The sequence below is a fragment of the Amblyomma americanum genome, chromosome 10 (assembly GCF_052857255.1).
Source record: "Amblyomma americanum isolate KBUSLIRL-KWMA chromosome 10, ASM5285725v1, whole genome shotgun sequence".
Taxonomy (NCBI): domain Eukaryota; kingdom Metazoa; phylum Arthropoda; class Arachnida; order Ixodida; family Ixodidae; genus Amblyomma; species Amblyomma americanum.
In genome coordinates this window covers 93585092-93606218 of record NC_135506.1, presented here as the reverse complement: position 1 = coordinate 93606218, position 21127 = coordinate 93585092, and the positions used below count along the sequence as shown (strand labels likewise).

The window sequence follows — 21127 nt, the reverse complement described above, 5'->3', positions numbered from 1 at the left end:
GAGTTGCAGGAGTTCAGAGATTGAGACCTTTATGTGGTGCCCTATTTGGTAGCCAAGACCAGTGGAGTCTTTCTTTATAGTTACTCATATATTTAAAATACTAAAGGCACCCTTTCGAGGGTTCTGCATTAGGGGGAGGAGCAGAAAAATATAACAAAGCAGTCACAACATAACAAAACAATATTTTATGCAAGACTTTAGAGAGTTTCAAACAAATATCCCAATCACAGGAAATAAAACATAGCAGACATGAAACACCATAACAGGCACATCGGTATCTTAAGAAAAAAAGGAAAAGGACGACATCAATAGGACTGCAGATGATCAGGTGAAATACAAAATCTTTCAATGTCATGAGGAACATAAGCACGCATCAAATGGTACACTATCACTTGCTTCCAGGAAAAGTTCATTCCATAAGGGCATGATTTGCTCTCTGATCGTACCCTGGAAGAGTTGCTGCAAGCAGCATGTCATTGCTGTTGTCTAGCAGCGCTCATCTCAATTTCATTGAGAAGCATTGGGTAGTCCTTTCCGACACAGGCCGTCATAAAAGCTTCTGTCTCCATGATGCACGCCTGGGTAGAATGGAAGATGATGAAGCCTTCTGCAGGCTCATATTTATATGTTCGCTGAGGATGTTGAGATTTGAATTCACAGTAGAAAGCTCTTTCCGAAGGTGCTTTGTTTTTAGCCGTTCCCTTTTTAGCTTTTTGTTAGCTTCGAAGCAATGTTTCTGCAAAATAGAATTCTTCTTCCGGAGTTCAAGCACTTCTTTCACGAGTTCGCTTGTGGACATAGAAAAGACATCTGCTGATCCTGCTGCATAATCGCTAATACGTTCTCGGCGCTTCTCACTCATTTCACTGTCACTGCTGCCAGAACAGCCTTCTTGTGGTGCTGGCGAGCTCACATAGGTGAAAATGGTTGATCCTGGGACATAGTCACCAATGTCTTCCCGATGCCTTTCACTCATGTCATTACTGCCAGGCAAACATTGTTGCGCTGCTGATGGGCTCGTAGAAGAGACATCTGCTGATCCTGGTGCACAGTCACTGGTACTTTCTTGATAGTTTGCGCTCGCGCCACTGCTGCCAGAAGCGCAGTCTTGTGCCCTTGACAAGCTTTCTCTAAAATCATCACCACTAGATGCAGGGCAGGTTTGTTGAAGAGGTGGCTTTTCGGATTGAGTCTGAACTACAAACATACAAGAAAGTAAAAGAAAACAAGTTAGAATAAAAAAGATAAGTGCTGTTCCTATTACATCATTCACATAAGTTTAAAATAGTGTCCCAATCGTCCTGCTTAGAATGGCATGGTTAAACTACGAGGGTCCTTTCGAAAGCAATGTTTAATATTTTTATGGAAGCTACAAGAGAGACAGAGAACATGATATTGCACGATTTCAGCCACACAGTTATTTTTCACATAGTCACCACCTTTCGTTATGCACTCTTGGTTTGGTTTGTGGGGCTTTAACGTCCCAGAGCAACTCAGGCTAGAAAGACGCCACAGTGAAGGGCTCCGGAAATTTCGACCACCTGGGGTTCTTTGACGTGCGAGCAATCGTACAGTGCACGGGCGTCTAGAACTTCACCTCCTTCGAAATTCGACCACCACAGCCGGGATCGAACCCATGTCTTTCGGGTCAGCAGGCGAGCACCACAACCACTGAGTCACCCTTGTGGTTATGATCATAGCAGCCGGGCAAGGAGAACGCTACCCGTTTAGCCCATGTTTCATAGGCCCAAAAAGATGCAGCTTTGAAGGTGCTACGCCCAGACTGTAAGGTGGATGTGATAGGGCAGTACAGCCAAATTTTGCAACATGCTCCATGGTCACGAAACTGGTACAGTCGTGCCATGTCTAGAATTATGAAGAATTTTTCTGGTGACGAAATTTTTCACATCTATTTTCGCCTCGCTAATGTGGAAACTCACTCCCTGGACAATGGATACGGCAAAAATGCAGTCTAGTTGGGTTTCATGTAACGTTGTTGCGTTAGTATGGACAGCTATGAGAACAGAAGCTAGAGTTTCCTTTCTTGTTTTCTGAGTGTTGGAAACCAGAGAAAAGCAGTGCTAAAGTGCAAATATGAGAACGCTGCTCTCCTGCTGTCCATCAGATGAGAAGGTATTAGCGGGAAGGCCCTATCTCTACAACACCACCAATATCTGGCTTGGATTTTGTACACCAATAAAAAAATAAATAGGATGTATTAATTTCAGAGTGACCATGACAGAATAAGGTCCTGCTGCTAGTCTGTACAAAAAGAAAAAAAAAAACATCCATGTCAATGAGAATATTCAATACCTGTTTGTCTCCTCCATGATTGTTTCCTTCATGGCACACAAGTAGATAATTTGAGGAGTATTTAATATCACCAGCAAAAAGTAAAGGAAAGGTGTAAAGGAAAGGAACACGGCATTGTTCAGGCTATACATGTCTACAGCACTGCACCTTTTTCTGACCCCAAAGCTGGTTTAGCGGCCAGGGTGAAGGAATTTTGCTGTGCCAAGAAGCTGACCTCCAAAGTTTTGAAAAGGGTCCATAGAAGACGCACCAGAAAATTTAATATGTATGAGCACCAACCACTTCATCACGCAACGTTTTCAAATGCAGACGGCTAGGCGATAAGCACCATGATAACAAACACCAAGGTTAGGAGGTATCTGACCATTGAATGGGAACACCGTTGGGACAGCATTGGGCTTGAGCTTCTTCCATCCGTCCGCGCGGTGTTGTTCGAAGCTCCTGTCTTCAAAATGAGCCTGCAGATGAATTTGCTATTGGAATTAGCCCCACATTTCCTGCTCGAGAATGAAAACAATGAACACAGCATGCAAGAAAACAAAGTAGTCCAAATATATCAGCCGAATTACTCGAATGAGCGCCTCAATCTGCACATAACATTCTGTTCATCTCATTTACTGACCTAATGCGGCGTCGTTGGACGAAGCATCGGGCTAACAGGCACAACCCAGCACACGTGTCAAAAACTAAAAAATCATAAGTAAATTAATCCGTACTGGCTCCTAGACGACCAAGATGCACAGTTATTGCCACGTTTCGTGAGATGTACTCGTCGTCTGCTATGCCAGTGTTGCCATACTATAGTGCCTAGAATATACTGGCTAGTGAGTCGACCGCGGCCTCCCTGGTGGCACCGCGAGCTATGAATGCCGACGGCCGCCGCGTGGAGCGCAGCAAGTCAGGAGGGTACCGCCGAGCCGCAATGCTCTCGCAACATTGACAAGAGGACTGCTGCATTTTTGCTTTCATTCAGCTGTAACCGACCAAAGCTGTCATGGAGGCAGCTGACTATATGTTTCAGGGTTTGTTTTGAGTCTCTGTCTAGAAGCTGCACATTTAGCACTTGTCGCTTGCGCGAAAGCTGCTGTGAAGTTCAGCACAACTTCTTGTTTCGAACATCCCGTGCTTACGACAGGAACACAAAACTTGTGTTGTAGATAGATATCTTTTATACTGTGACGAAAAAGACGATCTATGCAGTGGCACGGGCAGGAGCGCTCGTGCTAGGCCAGCAGCCATTAAATCATCTCATTGCCATCGTTCATCGTGTCTCTTTCTTGGGCTGGCTGCCACATAACATTTGGTGGAGCTTGCGGGGTATCATCGACACCCTGGTCCTGGAGCTTCAGCGTCCTGCGTCAGCCGTGGTCATCGGCCGAGTTCTTGGCCTGCGTCGCTCGGCCGTGCCCCAGCCTTTCAGACCCGAACCCACCTCGCCGTTGTTCCCCCCTGCCCAGTCCCCCGCCTAGACCACTTAACAAGACAAACTGAACCCGACGCATGGACCTGACCTACCGACCCCATTGACCCGAGACCCCGCTTACATCTGAAGACACCATTCCCCTGCCCAGGCCGTTCGGCGCGTCCTGGGGCCTCGACTGTCGGCTACTGGCGACCTGCAGCCCGGAAGCTTCGTGGACCAGGTCTCTTTGTCACCGATCGGGACAATCGCTCGGTGGCCCCGGGTAGTGTGACGAAGAAGACAACGAACTGTGCAGTGGCGCGGGCAGGAGCGCTCGCACTAGGCCAGCAGCCATTAAATCATCTCATTGCCATCGATCATTGTGTCTCTTTCTTCGGCTGGCCGCCACGTAACAATATATATGAAGTACTTTTTCTGTCACATTTTCTCCAACAAAGTAGGCGAAACGATTCCATTAATTTTATTGCATTATATTTAGGTGTTCTTGCTGAGTACTCTACATTTGCGAACGAGTAAACACATGCAATGTGAATAACGCCATAGACTTCCACAGCGTTGGCCGGGACCACATCGGCAGTTATAATTACGCAGATTTTCGAATTACGGGGTTCGAATCAAAGAGCTTTTACTGTATACAGAAAACGGTCCAAGAATTCCGTGCAGCTATACTCACCAGCTGATTTTACACTTAGGTACTCCGAAAGCTTTATTTCGTCAATGACGAGGCCACTGTGACGACTGTAAGCATCTATGGTCTTTGTTTTTTCATTTATGGCATTGAAGATCTTTGTACTGAGGCCATAGCCACCCTTGAAGCACTGGAGGTACCTTTTCAGGCACGTTCACCCTGGCAGAACCATAACAGATTGTCTGCAGAGATGCTCATACAACTTCAGGCTTTGCATCCTCATCAGCATGCATTCCAAAATCCACTCATCATCATATCGCATTCCCTTGTGTGATTTTCGTCTTGCAGCAAAGAAACAACTCTTTAGAGCCAGCTGCTGCTTTGAGGGAAGAGATTTAAATTTGCTGTTAAATGTCTCTTCACTAGGAGACTCATTTCGCTCTTTCATGCGAGCCAGCTGTATCCTTGCATTTGCCAATCGTTTCTTGGTTCTTCACAGGCTTCAAGAAATGTTCCTGCACTGTTTCTTTTCATCAGATTTCCTGGCGATTTCACTTGTGCTTTTCTTGTTTCTGCACGCTTGGTTATGAGCCAGAATCTTTTGGTACTCGCAGAAAGCACAGGACTCACCTTCGGGCCTCACTTCTCAGCAAAATCATGCCTTTGTAGGAGGTACGCTTTCCTGAGGCCGGCTTTATGCCGCATCCATCACAAAGATTTGTCAAGGCAACTTCCTTGATCAAGGTTTCGGCCTCTTCGCAAGTTGTAACGATGTGTTTTGACTTTTCCCTTCCCTTTAGGTAAACACCGTGGCTACCACTGATTGTCCATCAAGTAAAGGCTTTGCACATGCTACGTTCTTTTCAATGAAGAGGTTAGCGAAGTTATTTTTTTCTGCCTCACAATAGGTGTACGTTAATGAATCGATTGGCATGGATGGCAATTTCATCCATGTCACTGGAATAGCGATGTTGGAGAATGGATGGAGACGATCGTTGGTGGTTCGCGGCCGTTCACCAACATTTTGCACTTTGCCAGCGCTTCCTTCTGCAGAAACACAGCGTGGGGTGGCGCACTTTTCAGTTACTGCAGCTCCGCTATTGGCGCCAGATGCTTCCATGCTCACCGATTCAGCATTCTCAACGGCTGAGCACAACTCGGAGGCTTCAGAGGCAGCATGCCTGTGACGCTTTGCTGGAGGCTCTTGCTGGCGCAGATTTCTAGTTTTTCTTTTTGTTGACACTATAGGCAGAATGTGTTCTGGGTAATGCGTGAATATCGAAGCCATGGCGTCGGGTTTCAGACGCGGTTTATCGTGGGGAAGCTTGCTGGTAACACCATTTACAGTAACACTGAACATGCGCTCGATACAACTGCTCTCAAAATGTTTCTTGCAAACCACAGCAGCTGTCCTCTCTTTTGATGTTTCCTTCCCATTCTGTAAGCCGCGTAGCACCAGATGGTGCAGTAAACATGGAAACACTTTCCTTGTTCGAGCGGTAATCGCTTTTACACAGTGGCACAAAGCAAGCCTTCTCTTTGCACTCTCGCATTGGCATCTTTTATTGCAGTCACATGTAGCTCCTTAAGTGATGGGTACGGGCAAGAACATTCGGGAATTCAGTCCACGATTTTACGGCACGCTGAAAACGCGCCACGGATACAGGTGCGCACATAACCGATGCAATCACCTTAGAACTGCTGGAAGGAGCGGATGCGATGACTTGCATGTGCAAGCACCCACACATGACAACAAACACTGCACCTTGGTCAACAAAAATACGTGCACAAGCAGGTTAAAGGGACACTGAGGAGAAATTGAAGTTGGCTTGTATCGATAGAATACCAGCTCCTGATCATAAAAACGCCACTCTTACTGAAAACAAAGCTCTTGTAAGGTAGAAAATAGCAAGAACCAAAATACAGGTATCGCCACCACAGGCCAATCTCGCAAGTACAAGCGTGGTGACGCCATAGGACAAGAGACACCACCTTGGAGGAATTTTCCATTCTAGTTGGTTTCGCGAATCTCTGAGGCTGACAAAGGTAGGTTGCGCAGATCAATATTGAAGTAAGTTTTGTTTTAAAACCAATAGTGCACTTTTATCACACAAGGAAGGCAGGCAAAAGACAACCTGAATGTTGGAAGCAAAGAAAACGGATGCTTGGCGGCGCCACAGGCGGCCAGGAGAGTTTCGATTTGTTATGGCGCTTCGCGTCTATGCGCTTTGCGTGCCCCGTGGTTTTGTTTTTGACGCGCTTCGATTTGCAAGCGCCGAACAGCAGAGGAACTCCAAGTCCCGCTTCAAGTGCTAGTTAACCTTTGAAGGAGCCTGTTAAGGCTTGTCAGATGATGCCACGGTCGATGAAAAGCTATGATGGCACGATGGTCGTTGATCGTACAACGCAGCACTTGTGTATTCGCACGCTTGCCCGGTGAAACATTCCAGGCTGTGCCAGTCAACTTCAAACTACTTAACGGAAATCGTTTATTAGGGACAGGAGACAAGGTACAAGGCAGTTCAGAAAAATTGCTGATAGCCTAGCTCTGTTAGGCCAGGATATACCTAGCGAAAGTGCGGAGATTTCTGCATCAGAAGAGTGCATTCGCTAGATAAGCCTTTATTGACAGGTGTAACTTGAGTCGTCGTGGCGGAGCGGTAGCGTTTCCGCCTCAAACGCCGAAGGCCCTGGTTTGCTTTCGAACCTCGGCACCGGACTTCTTTTCTTTTATTCAGTGAGTGGGCGGGGGGGGGGGGGGAGGTTCAGTGGCTCCCATGGATGCCGCCGCTGAAATCGTTGGTTAGCGGTTAAGCGCAGGCTCTGTTAAGGCGCGTTTATACTGCGGCGAGGCACGCGAGCGCGCTGCACGGCGAAGTCACGTCGGTCAAAGCGAGACCCTCTATACTCCAACTGCACTTGACCGCCGACGCATTGAGCGGCTTCGGCGCACTCTGACCGCACTGGCGGGGAGATTGGAGCATGCAGCTATTTCGCGCCGAGTGCGCCCGCTGCCGCCGGCCCGGCCAGATTGATTTGGCTCCGTGGCGAGGTGCGCATTATATTCAATAGCTGCGGCAGTTGGGCGGAGCTGTTCTTTTCGAGCTCAGCTATTTTAATCCATTCACAGTACATATCTGAAGGTACATGCAAGTTGGCGAGAGAGCCAGATCCAGTGGACCCGTTGGATCTAGCGGAAGCCGTTGAAGCGTCGTGCACCAGCTTTGGTTTCAAGCCGCCGACTTTAAACGCGACCGCCCTCGAGCACCCATTTGTTTTTTGTGGCAATAAATAAATAAATAACTTGGCCCTTGCTACCGTGGGAGACCTCGATGCCGCCTGCTGCGCCGTGCAACCGCGCCGTTCAAGGAATCACAATCCGTCCCAAAGCCACGGCCAGCCTCCAATGGGCGCAGGGCGCCGACCTTGTCCTGACCCCTTGCGTCTCCCTGCACTGGGGTTATGATATTTAGTTTGCAACGGCTGCTCACTGAGGAAGTGGGAAACGACCCGCCGGCGCCTAACCTAACCGTGCTCCCTCAAAAGCATCGCACGCTCTGTGCGGCTGAGGTCGCTGAAATGCAGGCCAGAGTTTTTGCGAGAACTACGTTGTCGGGTTCGGGAACGGGATCCATCGTAAGGCTGACAAGACGCCGGTGCAAACGTAAACGAAGCGACTGTGGCGACCCCCGATAGATGCCTTCAACGTGCGGCGGCGGTAGCTTTCATTTCGGCATCTGCTAGACCGCAACGCTAGCCGCCAGAAATCACGGAGTCTCCGTTTACATCACGTTTCACGTCACTCCGTTCTGTGCCGTCATAAGAGTTCTCCGTGTCGTCATAAGAGTTCGTGAGTTTGAATCGGAGCGGCGGGTAAAAAATTTTTCACCTTCGAATCCAAATTTCTTTGAAATGAATGCATCTTTCGCTCCCGGACAAGCGTCAACAAAGCCATGAAATGCCGAACAATCAGATATTGCTAACAAAAAAATTTTGATAGGGTTCTCCTCAGTGTCCCATTAATCACGCACAGGCCCTGATACATTTTTTTTGCCATTTTATAAGCACTGTTACCTTTATGTATATCTTTTAAAAGATTAATTACTCCATCTTCCACATCCAATGTGCCCAGTATTCCCCACAAATACTCTTAAATAACGTTGTCGTAGGCTCCCTAATATCCAGAAATGCTAGCCATAGGGGTCTGTGTTCCTTTTCAGCAACCTCTATACACTGAGTCAATGAAAATAGATTGTCCTCCAACCTCCTTTGTTTCCGGAACCCATTCTGTAGTTCCCCTAGCACCCCCTTGTTCTCCACCCAAGCCTGCAATCTGTCCTTTATAATCTGCATCACCGCTCCATAAACCCATGGATGTCACTGTTATGGGACAGTAGTTACTTACGTCAACTTTGTCCCCCTTTCCCTTATATATCATATTCATTCTACTTAATTGCCATTCATCGGGGACTTTCCCATGCACTATCACTTTATTCACTAATTGTATTAATGTTTGCTTGGATTTTAGACCTAGCTTCCTTATTAACATAATCGGAATACCATCTGGTCCTATTGATGTGCCACTAGGAACCTCCTTCTCTGCCCTTTCCCACTCTCTTTGCTCAAGTGAAGCTATTGCAGTAACCGGTCTATCCTCCTTCGATAAACTATGTGCAACATTTCTTTCTTTAAATTTTTCTGTCATCCTTGTTCCTATGTGTTTTATCGCTTCATCCCCTTCTAGTCGAATACCCTGATCTGTAACAATGAACCTTTGTTCTAGCCTAGTCTTATTACTCATTGCGTTTAAATGCTTCCAGAATTTTTGAGCTGTTCTTCTATCCTTTTTATTCACTTTTGACATCCATTGGGCACCCCTTCTTCTAATTTTCTCATTAATCAAATAGGATGTTTCCCTTCTACACTATATGAAGTTATCCCATTTCCTGTTTACTTCAACTTCTGGTTCCCCCCTCTTCTTGGAATATCTGTGTTCCCTGGAGGCTTCCTGGCATTTCTCTATCGCCCTCTTGACCTCCTCATCCCATCAAATCTTGGGGTTGCGTCTTCTCCCTTTTAGCTTTACTCGCATCTTAGCTAGCTCTAGCTCCAGCAATCGAGTTAATTTGGTATAAGTCCATTCTGTTTCACTATCCTCAAAAATTAGTTTCTCAATTTGTTTGGCTGCTGCTTCCAATTGCTTTTCTGAGTAAAAATTCCCCTCTGATTGTTCATCTCGCTTCAGTCCTACATTGGCTTCTCTTCTGAAACTCAACTTGATACGCTTGTGGTCACTACCTAGACTTCTGGAACCACGTTCAGCTATGCTCATTAATTCTAATCTATTATACACCCTCTGTGACATTGGTGCACAATCTATCGTCGAGTGCAGACTCCCTGCCACCCATGTTATGAGCCCTTCGCACTTCTCGGTACTGTTGCATACAACTAAATCATGCCTGTCACACATGTCCTGCAGCATGCTTCCTGTCGAATCTGTGTACCCATCCAGGTCTTCTATATGTGCGTTCATGTCGCCTAATATAATTATCTCGCCCTGTCCTCCTAGCTCATCAATGTCGCTTGCAATACATTCTAACATTTTCCTGTTTTCCTCTTTGGCATTAGCTCCTGTACACAGGTATACAATACCAAGGAGTGTTTGCTCCCCTGCCACTTTTCCTTTTAGTCATAAATGTTCCTTGCATCCCAGTTTAACCCTTTGGAAATTCGTACTTTTATGAATGAATGCCCCAATTCCACCCCCTTTCTGCTGCCCTCTGTACTATTGCAATATTCCCATGCGTAGTCTGGTTTACAGGGTGGTTGCTCCATGTCTCTGAGATGTGTTTCCACTATACCATATACCATTAATTCCTCCTGCCTTAAATGTTCTTCTATTTCCTCCCATTTCAGTCTATTCCTGCCACCTTGCATGTTAATGAAACATATATCTGAATTAACTTGGCCCTGGCACTTGTGTCTATTTCTTCTCCTATGGTTCCATCGTCCCCTAGATCTTGGTTCTTCCTTCTCTACACTTCTTCCCTTAGAGCTCTGGGTCCCCCAAAAAAAGCTGTTGCCTGGCGACCTATCCTACTACCCACCCTCTTGCTAGTGGCGCCATCGCAGTGAATGCCACTCTATGCAAAAGGGTGGGACCTGACCTCGTACACTTCCCTGTTAACTTCCATTACCCCGTATATTAGTCGTCGACTCATTAACCTAATTACACGGTTAGCCTCAACGACCCTCCTTCCCGTTTCGCTAGCCTGCCTCTGGACCTCTGGGATTGTGCATATGGTCACATGCACTCTCTCAGAGGCCTCTCTAAGCCTATGCATCCCCACTTCTAACTACTTCTCGAGATCTGGCTCCTCCCCTTCAGCACACCGTTGAGACCAGCATGGATAATGACAAGGCGTTCGCCATCCATGTTGCCCCCTACCACCTCCTGGGCTCTGGCCATTGCATCTACCATGTACTTCCCTGACTGGGCTTCCACCTGCACCCGCCTGTCCGCCTTCACTATCGTCAAAACGCCTCCCTCAACCCTCGCTATGTTCGAGTCCCCGACTACTAGAATACTCCTGCGCTCTAACCGTTCCTGACAAGCAGCGCCCTCTGCCGCCATCGGTGGGCTTCCATGGCAAACGGCGCCACCATCTCCCATTGCGCAGCGCTGGCGCTCAACACACTAGCTATTATATTCTAGGCACTATAGCCATACTATAGTGTTGCCAGACTAGAAAATTCCCAGTGTTGCCAACTATAAGGTAAAATTCAGTGTGGCCAGACTGCTTCATAGATCTCTCTCTCTTACATATTTGCCTCCTCTGTCTACCGCTACTATTGCATCGCTCTCTCGCGCCATCGCGCCGGAACCACCCAGCTCGTCAGAGCAGCGCTAGTTGAAGCGGCCGTCCGTGGCGGTTGTCTAATTGGTTTCTTCTGATGAAAGCAAAATAGCGCAACTCAGTTGTGTTAGAAAATGATGTCTCGTGCAGACGGGTACTACAGGCGTAATCTGGCGGTGCACAGCCCTAGCGAGTGCGTTACGGCATGTCAATCGCGTGCTACACTAGAAATAACCTCGATATGCGCGCATTCACGCAACTCAGTCGTCGTGTGAAGTCTCGATCGGACGGGTACCACTGGCGTAATCTGCCGATGCATGGCCCTAACAAGCGTGTTACTGCGTGGCAGCGGCGTGCTATACTTGAAATGAACTCGATATGCGCACATTCACGCAGCTCAGTTGTTTGATATCTCGTGCGGACGGGTACCACAGGCGTTAATCTCAAATATCAGGGACTTCATTTTTGTGTTCCTGAAGCCCTGATTGGATGAGAGCTGCATTCCATTGTGCCAAGACCTTCTTGCGAGACAGAATAAACCTGCCGGCCTTTGATCTCGGACACAAAATTTCTGGCGGTGGTAAAGAGCAAAATTGAACGGCAAATAATTGAAGGTCATCTCACTGAAAAGTCAGGAGACGCATGCATCAGCACTCCATCGATCTTTCTACAGGAAAAGGAAGGTCATTCTTGGACCACGCTCCTTTCTTGCATATCGCTTCTGAGCGGCTCATGAAGTGTTTTTCTAAAGATAGCGGTGTATTCACTTCCTCCTGCTTTCTCGCCCACACTGACCGCTGTTATTTTGTTTTTAACGCTTTGCCATATTAATGGTTGGCCGCCGTGTCATCAGTTTCTGTTCCTTTTATATGATTTTTAGTGTTCCTGGGGTGTTCTTTGTTGACCATCGTTTTCTCTTTCAGCGTAATGACTCGGCCTTTCCCCCCCCCCCCCTTTTTTTTGGGGGGGGGGGGGGGGGTAATTGTTTTTGCCGTGTTCATTGTTTTCAGTATGTTTTAATCATTTTCATCTCCCTTTCGCTGTGTTCTTCATGACGGCGGTGCTTTATCTCTCCGTCGTTTGCTTGTGTTGACTTTTGGTGCCATCTTCTCTTCGCGTTGTTAGCTGTTATTTGTGTGCGCAAGGGAGTGCAGGGGGGAGTGCTCATGTTTCCGATTCTTCGCTTCTTGGTGATTTTCAGAGGTGACGAAAACACAGGTCATACTTCTTTGTCATGCTTGTCGTGGCCATTTTGGTGATATCTCGCAACGTAGGTGGCCAACCGCATCACGAGGTCCACGGGTCAGGGTATATATTGTGCTGGCTTGACGAATTAATAAAGAGTTGTAGTCAGGGCCTGTCCTGTGGTATGTGTCTTCTTTGTGTACTCGTCTCGTAACGCTGGTTCAACACTTCTAAGCAATGAACTAACTAGACCAAACCTGAATCCTGATTCATCGAAATATTTTGATAGGTTTGAGCGGCTTCTCAATTTGTTTGTGCTGCAGTTCTCTGTTAAATGGTCAACGAAATGAAATCTAAAGCCTGACGAAAACTCGTCTGGTCGGGTAGAAGATTCATGTATGAAGAAAAAGGAACGCCGACCAAAAGGTTGTTGTTTAAAACGAAGACGTTTCGGCTTCCATACGGAAGCCTTGATCACTGGGCGGAAAGCCCAAAGCACAAAGCTTAAGTGCGTCGCAGTAATCGCCTCAAGCATCTTGCGTACGTAGGCGGGAGATTGCCTGCGTTGTGGTTAAGGGTTTTGTCTGTTGTTTGGATTATTAGGGATTCCAGATATCGACGTGACAGCCAATTCTTTTTTCTTGCGATGAGTGATGCTTCTTCCCAAGCTATATTGTGTGTCGCGGCTTCCACGTGTTCCGCAAGTGCATCAGATGCAATCTTTTCGTTCCTGACGTCGTTCTTGTGGTCCCTCAATCGCCTTTCGAAATTCCCGCTCTCGCCGATATAGCAGTAGTCGCAGTCTGCACAGGGAATCTTATAGATGACGCCAGGAAACTTCTCTTTCTTTATCTTGTCTTTGGCGGCCAGCAGCTTATGCCTCAGCTTGCACGCAGGAACGTGAGGGACGTGCACACCGTAAGTGCACAGAACGCGAGCCAAAGACTCGCTCACGCCCGGCACATATGGGATAGCGGCTCGGGCTTGGCAAGGAGGACCAACTGGTTCTGATGGGCGTGAAGACCGTTGAAGAACAGAATCCACGAAGTGCTTGGGGTAGCCGCATTCACTCAATTCTCGGCGCACTTGGCGTACGTCAGCAGCCCGATCTTCTGGCCTTGGGCAGATGTTTTTGGCACGTCGGACGAGGGAAGCCACGACGGAGCGTTTGTGGCAAACCGGTTGGACAGAATTAAAATGAAGATACCGGCCTGTGTGGGTTTCTTTTCTATAAACTTTGAAAGAAAGGCGGTTTCCACGGCGTTCCAATAAAACGTCCAGAAAAGGAAGGCGGCGTGCAGCCTCCTCCTCTACAGTGAATTGAATGGAATCTTCCATGCTATTGATGTGATCTGTGAAAGGACCTAACGCATTCTTTTTGATAATACAGAAACAATCGTCGACGTATCGCACAAAAACCTTTGGGCGCGGTTCGAAGGTAGCCAGTGCACGAGCTTCTATTGCTTCCATGGTAAGGTTTGCGGTTGTCACCGATATAGATGCGCCCATAGCAGTGCCATGAACTTGTCTATAGACTGTACCCCGGAAAACAAAATAAGTGTTCTCAAGGCAGAACTGTAACAACTTCAGAAGATCCGATGCTGTTTCTGCGTGCAAGCTGAGGCCTGAGCTGGTGGCCGCCAAAGACAAGATAAAGAAAGAGAAGTTTCCTGGCGTCATCTATAAGATTCCCTGCGCAGACTGCGACTACTGCTATATCGGCGAGAGCGGGAATTTCGAAAGGCGATTGAGGGACCACAAGAACGACGTCAGGAACGAAAAGATTGCATCTGATGCACTTGCGGAACACGTGGAAGCCGCGACACACAATATAGCTTGGGAAGAAGCATCACTCATCGCAAGAAAAAAGAATTGGCTGTCACGTCGATATCTGGAATCCCTAATAATCCAAACAACAGACAAAACCCTTAACCACAACGCAGGCAATCTCCCGCCTACGTACGCAAGATGCTTGAGGCGATTACTGCGACGCACTTAAGCTTTGTGCTTTGGGCTTTCCGCCCAGTGATCAAGGCTTCCCGTATGGAAGCCGAAACGTCTTCGTTTTAAACAACAACATTTTGGTCGGGGTTCCTTTTTCTTCATACTTAAATGGTCGACATTGACATCAACTGGGAGAAGATAACGAAAAGCAAGAAAATATGCTTCAATATTAGAAGAAAAATTTGGAGGACGCTTAAGCTTCCTCTTTAAGAGTGAGACACAACAGGGTGTTGCAGTGTTGCCAAGGGGTTCATGGAACAAAACACCATCCCTAGAAGGGACGCATGGCCCTTTGGACAATTTAAGGAAAGGACGCCTGTCTCACATATCTTGGTGGACACCCAAAGGGAAGGAAATTGAAATGAAAATTGGTTTTAAGGAAAGGAAATGACACCTGTCTCACAATTCTACCTACCCTGCAATAAGGGAAGGAAAATCCCTTCCCTTCCTTTGCGGTTCAGGTGTCCACCGAGATGCACCATTTTTGCTCATGCCCAACGCGCCACCCGCGCCACCCACACTGGCTTTTCTGGGACAGGAGCGACAGTGTTGGGACAGAGCTCCTTAACGCTGTCACGTTAATAAGTAATTCAAGAATATAAGTGTTAAGACAGTATGCAGTTAATTAAATGCGCGAAAAAAAAAGTTTTTTTTTTTCTAAGACGACGTGACGTCACGGGCGCCATCTTCGGTCACACAGGCTATAGCTTCCGCAGTGTACGCAAAAACCGGCTGGTTGCCAGTGAAGGTCAATTCAGAGGGCGTACCCTTACAGAATACTGAAGGCCCTCTACAAGTTTCAAACCGAAAACACTCAGTCCCAGACAGAAATCTTGAATTCTTCGAAAAGGGAGTGGGGAGATGTCCCTTTATCTGTACAAGAAGGAATTTGTTGAAAGGACACAAGACAGCAGGGGCGTGAACGGGAAGAGCGGGTCGAGACAGGTACTGGTCATGGGAGTGTGTCAATGTAACCTTTGGACAAGTTCCCTTAAGCTGTATCTCGAAAGCTGATGCTTGCCGTCGGGGCTACAGGTCCTTTAGGGGCTGCCCTCCCCCCTTTCGAAGGATACAGTGGAGGGCGATTGATTCATCTCCCCTCGTGCTACCCCTTCAGTCAGCAAAGCATAAAGTGAAAACGCGGTCTGCTGAGGGTTTTTCGTTGGAAGAAACCTTCTCCCTCTCCGTCTCAAGGTATGAGAGTAATCGACGCCACCGTATTTAAGCGAGCTAGTTGTGCGAGTTATCCAGAGCAACATGGCTACCGCTGTAATCACAAGGAACGTGACAAATGGCCCTTATCAGGGCCGCCCAATTGGTGATTTGGCAGAAATCGCATTTGCTTCCCAATGGACCACTGATCCCTCTCTTCTCACTGATCAGTACATCATTAAAGTTATGCAGTGCTCAGAATTAGGCCATCTGGACTGTATTATTTTACAGTCTTGCCTCGTTAATGTGGTCACTTTGCTTCCCGAGCAATAGTGCGGATAAAGCAAATTGTCCACAATAACGATTCGTGAAAAACAAAATGGCTACAAAAGTAAAGGTATGTTTTAATGTCTGATTGTGCGCACACTAGTGGGTATTGAGAGATGGAAATTAAGAACAATCTTTGTACCTCTAAGTTTCTTGTACTAGTTACCACTAGCTTTTAAAGAATGCGTTGCAGTTTGAATCGCCAACTGTATCAGATGTTCACAAAACCTATTACGGCGTGATTACGTATACCCTACTAGGACTACTACAGTGTTCCACGAACCGCTAGTACTCCTACAGTCAGTTGACAGCTTCTGAATGCAGCTTTTAGCACAGCATGAGCTCCAGAGAGCTTAAATTTTTTAACTCCCAGGAAAAAAAAAAGAAAATCTAGCCACTGCGGAGTGACTGGGCAATAACAGGATGCACGCACATGACGTAACTATTTCTCTAAGGCTGCTTCCCCAAGAGGGCTTACGAAGCAGTGTGGCCACACTGAATTTTACCTTATAGTCTGGCAACATCGGGAATTTTGTATTCTGGCAACAGTACAGTATGGCAACACTGGCATAGCAGACGACGGGTACATCCATGGAGGAAGGAAAACTCAGGAGAGGCCGTTTCCATACAACAAGATGGGAGAAAAGTGCGGAGGAAATCGCGTGGTTTTTCTCGCTCGGGAGGTCATCTTGTCAGGGTAGCTTAGCAACGGCGTCGTAGTTGCTGTTTACAAACCGGGCAGCAGCAGCCGGATGCATTATAGGCATACTTTCTTTAACTGCTCGAGTTTATGTTTTCGGTGGTGCTCACAGGCTGACGTTGACGGCTTTCAATCATATCTTTGTGCAAAATTCTTGTTGTGTGCCCGGATTTGAACACTTTCGGCGACAACCATTCAACGACAACGTCTACTGCAGCGCTGCTCGGAGCCGTTGGGAGACCACCGCTGTTCACTAAAAAGAGCATTCGCGCTGTTTGTTCACCAGTGATTCGAAACTGTGTGCACTACAGAGCGGTCGTTGGCGTATTGTGCGAACGTTTCGTGTCTTGTGCGTGCCCTGTGCTATTCACGTTCCCGTTTCCATCGGCAGTGTAACCTCGTTGCAAGTTATGCGTGTTCTTGCAACGCTCCAGCGATTGCAACTGGCGGTGGTTATAATATAACTGGTATTTTTGTTTTTCGACGATTGCACTTGTGTGAGCGGCGGGGTTCATGACATGGGCAGAGAGCGATACTATGAAGGAAGCAGCTGCGCTCGCTTTGTTCTTAATATATAGAAACTTTGTTGGATGCCCCGTTTGAACTGTCGTGCGAGCTATTTGCCTTTGGGACGTGCCGGGCTCATGTGTGTCCGTTAATATCGAGATCAAGTCTATTTCTGGTCGCGCGCTGTTTTTAGATCCGTTTCCTGTAACAGGTTCAGCAATTGCTTTGTTGAGGTCATCGGCAAGAAGTGCGAAAAAGGCGAAGCGTTTTCGCACTTCATGACAGCGAAAATGTTTCAACTCCCCATATGGTTTCGTTTGACTCCCTTCGCGTATTAATAGTATGAACGTTCTTGCTCTGAGCTTTCACCATGTAATGACGCTCGAACTGAATTAGGATGCCTTTCTCACATGTGTTTATTTTGCCCATGTCCTATGACAGTGTCATTTGTGGTAAAAAGTACTCAGTGAAATGAGAATGCACATGTGCATTCAATTTCAATGATGCCTGTGGTTATGCTGAAGAAAAATAATTTGATGTGTTCAATACATTGACTCATTTTCTAAATGGTGGATCACAAGTAAAGTGTGCTACTCTGCAGTGACATTACAAGCTATTATTTCAACAACTAGAGAAAATTTCTGTGTACAGCTACAGCTGTGCACGTAAACATGAAACACAGCATTGAAATAATGCGCAACACTGTGAAACCTATACTGAAGCCACTGGGTACTCCTAAACTTCTAGAAGCAGTCTGAAAAGGTACGGTCATTTATATTAATAATCCTGCGCTAAACTAGATCTGTGGATGTAAAACCTGCCTCGTGTCAATGCTAGAAGGGTGGATTTATGGATCGTTCTTAAAGTTGGGAGGAGGGGGGCTGTCTCATTTGAAACATCTATTTCTTGGAATTTTTTTGTTGAGAAATAGGGGTTCGGCATGGTTTTCCTATGTAAAATTTCAGGCTTTGGGATGGAGATGACATTCCCCCCCTATAAATCCTCCCCTGCCGTGCTAATATAGGCACTGTCAACCCTCTCTCTTTCTGTCACCTCTATGAGTGGCTTTTGAAATTGTGAATCAAACGTCATTGTTGGCACGGTCATCATTATGAATATGTTATGATGCTAAGTTTTGCATTAAGGGTCAAGAACTCAGGCTTCTTAGTATATTTGCCCATCCTCGCTGCTGTATGAGAAAGCATTCCTGGCATGGCCAGCCACATGAAAACTTGTTATGAAGATAAATACAGTATTCAAGAGCAAAAACAAAACACTGCAGGATTCTTTTTGTCCTCACTGCTGCAGCAGAAGACATTGTTGACACAGCCAGCTGCCCAAACATAGGCAAGATAGAGATTTCAATATTCATCAACAAGAGCAGCATTAAAAGGCAGGTTGAACACTAAGCTGCGGACTGACCATGCATGGAAGCATTGTTCACGACTTAGCCAAAAGCAGGCACGTGCACACTTATTCAGCGTAAATCTGAGAGGGTTGTGCTATCCAGCAGAGAGCGTGATTGAAGTGTGGCCAGTATATGGACCACTTTTATGCGAGCACAGCATGCAAACAACCAGACATAAAAAACCTTGCTCAGGGATCTCAGGCATGAAAGCTCTAAATTCATTCCAGCAAAGAAAGATTTTTTTACAACCTCATGAGCAAGTTTGACAGCTGTCCAATAGAAAATCATGATGCTCTCATGTACAAAGTGTTGCAGAGGGCCATTTAAATATAAGCCTCGTTCCAGCAAGCTGGACACGGTAATCTTCCAGGGTAGCCATGTACTAAAACTTTTCAAGAAGCTTAAATTTAAAGGCAGTACTTTAGATTGCATTAAAGTGGAATAGTTCTTTCAGAAGCATCATGAAATACACAGTGCGATCCAAAGCATACAGCATAAAAAAAATGAAAGACGATACACGGCACAGAGTAACAAGTTATATTTCAGTGGCACCATGTGTAACAGTTTATATAAAAAAAAGAGAACAAAAAAGCATGCTCTTCAAAGTATATATATGCAAGATTTGGTTTTTTTTCTTCTGCTACTCCTTTCTTCTTTCACTCCCTCCCTTATCCCTTCCCATACGGCGCGGTTCAGGTGTCCAACGATATATGAGACAGATACTGCGCCATTTTCCTTTCCACAAAAACCAATCATTTCTTCTGGTATATTTTTGCAGCAGCTGTGTATATATACACAATTTCACTGAACTAAATTTCTTTGTCCTTCACCTTATCTGGTGAAATTAACCTTCTAGCCCTGCTATTAACACGTACGAGGCTAGGATGAGCCGGATGTAATTATACCAGTATATTTCGAAAAGTGCAGCCTGGAAGGAACCCAGGGACACATATCTCCGTCTTCGCAAAACGACGCACGCGATAGCGACGAAAGACACTACGTACCATGGTGGGCCACCGCAATAAGTGAAAGTGAAAGTTCCTTCCCGCGCTTACCGCAGCTGCGATAAGTGCTTTCGCCGAATGCTATTTGAACATGACCATGCAAGCCGCAGTGTTTCGTTCGAACGAGAGAGCGGGGACGGCGCGGAGACGACGCGGCAAAGAGCAATAACTGGAAGCAGCTGGATGTCCCGCACGAACATTTCCGACGTCTCCCGTACATGAACAACGGCCAGAAACCAAGCGCCACTCGCACTGGAGACTCTTTAGACCAGCTCATTCACGTGGTTTGAAACGCGCGCGCGGAGAAACGCAAAGAGAGCGGATAAAAATAAACAAGAGCGCGCCCGGACAAAAAACTGTCATGTGACGGCCTCTCGAATTTTCCTTCCTCCATGGGTACATCTAACGAAACCTTACCCAGCTTATGCGCCCCCGCTTGTTCTCGTGCTCTGTGCCTTGATTCGTGCAGGCCGCGTTTCGCTGAGAAGCGCCTCGTAAAGGCAATTACTTTATAATGAACACAAGCGGCTAAAGCACGTTTGGTACGCATTCACGAGCGAAAACATCGTGTCATGCAATTTCGGATGCAAACAGGCAAGCGGCAGGAACTGGCCGATTCGGCGCTGAAGCTTGCCTTTTTTTTTTTTTTTACGCCGAGCAAGACGAATAGTGCGGAAATGACATCTGACCAATACAAATGTTGCACTACACTTAGCTGGCTGAACGCAAAACCGGTAAATCACAACAAAAACAGCACTGAACCAACATGCAGCACTTACGCTACAGATACATGAGGAGTTCGTCGGTTGCCACTTGTCACGCCTGATCCGGACCAGCCACAGAAGCCTCCTTTTCGGGTCTCTCGGAAAATGGAACATCCTCCAACCATTTCTCGAATGGTTGGAGCACTGAGGAACGCAACATCCAGGCATTTGACGGCGATGAAAGCCGCGCGAACGCAGGCACGCAGCAGAGACGCCCGCACGACAGAGGAGCGGAGGTGTCTACGCGGGGAGCGCGCGAAAACAGGAGCATTGACAGGGGCCGTATTACGCAACTCACAAATTCTGTCAAAAGTTATTGACAGTGACTTCAAAATGACGAAACAATTTGACGTCCCCGCTTGACGAACGAGAAATCAGTTAATTGCAGCAGGGCGGCGCCCCGAGAGCATTTATTTGCACGACGAGGAGCCGTCTGCTAAATTTTTGTAAAGAGACTATAAGCAACGATGAAAATAACTAATAATTTATTTTGCCAAAACATTGTGTTTAAAGTTCGAAAATATTAAGCAAAACAAAAAGCGTTCGAAGGTGTGCTATTAATTTAATAATAATAATAATAATTGGTTTTTGGCGAAAGGAAATGGCGCAGTATCTGTCTCATATATCGTTGGACACCTGAACCGCGCCGTAAGTGAAGGGATAAGGCCCGGGAGTGAAAGAAGGAAGAAGGAGGTGCCGTAGTGGAGGGCTCCGGAATAATTTCGACCGCCTGGGGATCTTTAACGTGGGCTGACATCGCACAGCACACGGGCGCCTTACTCCTCCATAAAAACGCAGCCGCCGCGGTCGGGTTCGAACCCGGGGCTATTAATTTGGCTGGTGGGTAACTTTCTA

The 21127-nt window shown here is 46.8% G+C and overlaps 1 long non-coding RNA gene across 1 annotated transcript; it reads right to left on the bottom strand.

The window, feature by feature from the left end:
• Positions 1-2: 2 nt before the first annotated feature.
• On the bottom strand, positions 3-20645 carry LOC144106632 (uncharacterized). The gene is made up of 3 exons (XR_013309072.1): positions 20288-20645; positions 2678-2771; positions 3-1197 (listed from the first exon to the last, which is right to left on the bottom strand). It is a non-coding gene; the product is annotated as an uncharacterized LOC144106632 (long non-coding RNA).
• Between the last annotated feature and the right edge of the window lie 482 nt (positions 20646-21127).